Source organism: Zophobas morio, unplaced genomic scaffold (genome assembly GCF_036711695.1).
Source record: "Zophobas morio isolate AGI-343-1 ecotype UQ-CSIRO unplaced genomic scaffold, CSIRO_AGI_Zmor_V1 ptg000028l, whole genome shotgun sequence".
Lineage (NCBI taxonomy): Eukaryota > Metazoa > Arthropoda > Insecta > Coleoptera > Tenebrionidae > Zophobas > Zophobas morio.
The window spans coordinates 4625212-4630012 of record NW_026972133.1 but is presented as its reverse complement, the minus strand read 5'-3'; positions in this window follow the sequence as shown (position 1 = coordinate 4630012).

The following is a 4801-nucleotide window of genomic DNA, read 5'->3' as shown; positions in this document are numbered from 1 at the left end:
TATATTAAGAAAAAAAGACAAAATATAAACCCCGCCCACCCACCCCATCCCAATTATGGTGATTTTTTTTATTCTTAGAAACTTAAAACATGTTTACAGTGGTAAATTTTTGTAGACAAATAAGAATTTTGCAGTTAAGCTCCCCCCCCTCGGCTTACGACGAATAAAAAAATCGTCAGAATTGAGATAGGGTGGGTGGGCGGGGCTTATATTTTGCTTTTTTTTCTTAATGTACTTAGTCATCTTTCCACAACAAAAACTTAAAATACGCTTGAAATGGTACATTTCTGTAAGGAAATATGAATTTTGCAATTATGAGACGGAACTTAATTGCAAAATTGTTATTTCCTCATAGAAATTTTCCATTCTAAACATGTTTTAAGTTTCATGTTGTGAAAAGAAGGCTATACATATTAAAACAAAAAGACAAAATGGGCTTACGACGAATAAAAAAAATCGTCAGAATTGCGACAGGGTGGGTGGGCGGGGCTTGTATATTTTTCTTTTTTTTTTTTCTTTTATACATAGCCATCTTTTAACAACAAGAAATTTAAAACATGGTTAAAATGAAACAAGGAATATGGGTTTTGCAATTATGGAGAGGAGCCTAATTGCAGAATCTATATTTCCTTGTAGAAATTTTCTATTTTAAACATGTTTTAAGTTTTATGTTGTGAAAAGAAGGCCTATACATATTAAAATAAAAAAAAAAGTAGGCCCACCCACCCACCCTGTCTCAATTGTGATGATTTTTTCTTATTCGCCGTGAACCAAAGGGACGGAGCTTAACTGCAAAATACCTGTTTCTTTCCAAGAAATTAAAAACATTTCTTGAATATCGTGTTGTTCAAAAACTACGTATATTAAAAAAAAAAACAGACAGAATATAAGCCCCGCCCACCCACCCCATCTCAATTGTGATGATTTTTTTTATTCTTAGAAACCTAAAACATGTTTACAATGGTAAATTTTTGTAGACAAATAAGGATTTTGCAGTTAAGCTCCGCCCCATCGGCTTACGACGAATAAAAAATCATCAGACTTGAGACAGGGTGGGTGGGCGGGGCTTATATTTTGCTTTTTTTTCTTAACATATATAGTCATCTTTCCACAACAAAAAACTTAAAATACGCTTGAAATGATACATTTCTGAAAGGAAATATGGATTTTGCACTTATGGGACGGAAACTAATTGCAAAATTGTTATTTCCTTAGAGAAATTTTCCATTTTAAAAATATTTTAAGTTTCATGTTGTGAAAAGAAGGCTATACATATTATAATGAAAAAGCAAAATATAAGCCCGCCCACCCGCCCTGTCTCAATTGTGATGATTTTTTCTTATTCGCCGTGAATCAAAATATTTATTTTTTTTACAAGAAATTAAAAACATCTTCTTGAGTATCGTGTTGTTCAAAGAATATCATGTATGTTAAGAAAAAAAGACAAAATATAAACCCCGCCCACCCACCCCATCCCAATTATGGTGATTTTTTTTATTCTTAGAAACTCAAAACACGTTTAAAATGGTAAATTTTTGTAAGGAAATAGGGATTTTGCAATTATACTCCACCCCTCGGCTTACGACGAATAAAAAAAATCATCAGAATTGCGACAGGGTGGGTGGGCGGGGCTTATATTTTGCATTTTTTTTTTCTTAATATACATTGCCATCTTTTAACAACAAGAAACTTAAAACATGTTTAAAATAGTACATTTCTACAATGAATTTTGCAATTATGGGGCGGAACTTAATTACAAAATTGGTATTTCCTTATAGAAATTTTCCATTTTAAACATGTTTTAAGTTGCATGTTGTGAAAAGAAGGCTATACATATTAAAACAAAAAAACAAAATGTAAGCCCGCCCACCCGCCCTGTCTCAATCGTGATTTTTTTTTTTATTCGCCGTGAACCAAAGGGGCGGAGCTTAACTGCAAAATACTTATGTCTTTACAAGAAATTAAATATGTACATGTTTTTGAATATCATATTGTTCAAAGAATAGCATGTATTGTAAGACAAAAAGACAAACTATACCCCGCCCACCCACCCCATCCCAATTGTGATGATTTTTTTATTCTTAGAAACCTGAAGCACGTTTAAAATGGTAAATTTTTCTAAGGAAATAGGGTTTTTGCAATTATACTCCGCCCCCCGGCTTACGACGAATAAAAAAAATCATCAGAATTGAGATAGGGTGGGTGGGCGGGGCTTATATTTTTCTTTTTTTTTCTTAATATACATAGTCATCTTTCCACAACAAAAAACTTAAAATAGGGTTGAAATGGTACATTTCGGTAAGGAAATATGGATTTTGCAGTTATGGGACGGAACCTAATTGCAAAATCGACATTTATCTTATAGAAATTTTCCATTTTTAACATGTTTTAAGTTTCATGTTGTGAAAAAAAGGCTTTACATATTAAAACAAAAAGGTAAAATAAGCCCGCCCACCCGCCCTGTCTCGATTGTGATGATTTTTTCTTATTCGCTGTGAACTAAAGGGGCGGAGCTTAACTGCAAAATACTTATTTCTTTACAAGAAATTAAATACATGTTTTTGAGTATCAGCTTGTTCAAAGAATATCATGTATTATTAAGAAAAAAAGTCAAAATATAAACCCCGCCCACCCACCCCATCCCAATTGTGATGATTTTTTTTATTCTTAGACATTTAAAGCACTTTAAAATGGTAAATTTTTTTAAGGAAATAGGGATTTTGCAATTATACTCCGCCCCTCGGCTTACGACGAAAAAAAAAATCATCAGAATTGAGATAGGGTGGGTGGGCGGGGCTTATATTTTTCTTTTTTTTTTTCTTAATATACATAGCCATTTTTTAACAACAAGAAACTTAAAACATGGTTAAAATGAGACAAGGAAATATGGGTTTTGCAATTATGGAGAGGAGCCTAATTGCAAAATCTATATTTCCTTGAAGAAATTTTCTATTTTAAACATGTTTTAAGTTTTATGTTGTGAAAAGAAGGCCTATACATATTAAAACAAAAAAAAAAAATGTAGACTCACCCACCCACCGTGTCTCAATTGTGATGATTTTTTCTTATTGGCCGTGAACCAAAGGGGCGGAGCTTAACTGCAAAATACCTATTTCTTTACAAGAAATTAAAAACATGTTCTTGAATATCGTGTTGTTCAAATACTACGTATATTAAGAAAAACAGGCAGAATATAAGCCCCGCCCACCCACCCCATCTCAATTGTGATTATTTTTTTATTCTTAGAAACCTAAAACATGTTTACAATGGTAAATTTTTGTAGACAAATAAGGATTTTGCAGTTAAGCTCCGCCCCATCGGCTTACGACGAATAAAAAAAGTCATCAGAATTGCGACAGGGTGGGTGGGCGGGGCTAATATATATATATTTTTTTTTCTTAATATACATAGTCATCTTTCCACAACAAAAAACTTAAAATGCGGTTGAAATGGTACATTTCTGAAAGGAAATATGGATTTTGCACTTATGGGGCGGAAACTAATTGCAAAATTGTTATTTCCTTATAGAAATTTTCCATTTTAAACATGTTTTAAGTCTCGTGTTGTGAAAAGAAGTCTACAAATACTATAACAAAAAGGCAAAATATGAGCCCGCCCACCCGCCCTGTCTCAATTGGGATGATTTTTTCTTATTCGCCGTGAAGCAAAAGGGCGGAGCTTAACTGCAAAATATTTATTTCTTTACAAGAAATTAAAAACATGTTCTTGAGTATCGTGTTGTTCAAAGAATATCATGTATATTAAGAAAAAAACAAAATATAAACCCCGCTCACCCATTCCATCCCAATTGTGATGATATTTTTTTTACTTAGAAACTTAAAACATATATACAATGGTAAATTCTTGTAGACAAATAAGGATTTTGCAGTTAAGTTCCGCCCCCTCGCTTACGACGAATAAAAAATCATCAGAACTGAGACAGGTTGGGTGGGCGGGGCTTATATTTTGCTTTTTTTTCTTAACATACATAGTCATCTTTCCACAACAAAAAACTTAAAATACGCTTGAAATGGTACATTTCTGAAAGAAAATATAGATTTTGCAATTATGCGACTGAAACTAATTGCAAAATTGTTATTTCCTTAGAGAAATTTTCCATTTTAAAAATGTTTTAAGTTTCATGTTGTGAAAAGAAGGCTATACATATTACAACGAAAAGGCAAAATATAAGCCCGCCCACCCGCCCTGTCTCAATTGTGATGATTTTTTCTTATTCGCCGTTAAGCTTGTGATGATTTTTTCTTATTCGCCGTTAAGCAAAGTGGCGGAGCTTAACTGCAAAATATTTATTTTCTTTACAAGAAATTAAAAACATGTTCTTGAGTATCGTGTTGTTCAAAGAATATCATATATATTAAGAAAAAAAGACAAAAATCTAAACCCCGCCCACCACCCCATCCCAATTATGGTGATTTTTTTTATTCTTAGAAACTCAAAACACGTTTAAAATGGTAAATTTTTGTAAGGAAATGGGGATTTTGCAATTTTACTCCGCCCCTCGGCTTACGATGAATAAAAAAAATCATCAGAATTGAGACAGGGTGGGTGGGCGGGGCTTATATTTTGCTTTTTTTTTTCTTAATATACATAGTCATCTTTCCACAACAAAAAACTTAAGATACGCTTGAAATGGTACATTTCGGTAAGGAAGTATGGATTTAGCAGTTATGGGGCGGAACCTAATTGCAAAATCGTTAGTTCCTTATAGAAATTTTCCATTTTAAACATGTTTTAAGTTTCATGTTGTGAAAAGAAGGCCTATAAATATTAAAACAAAAAA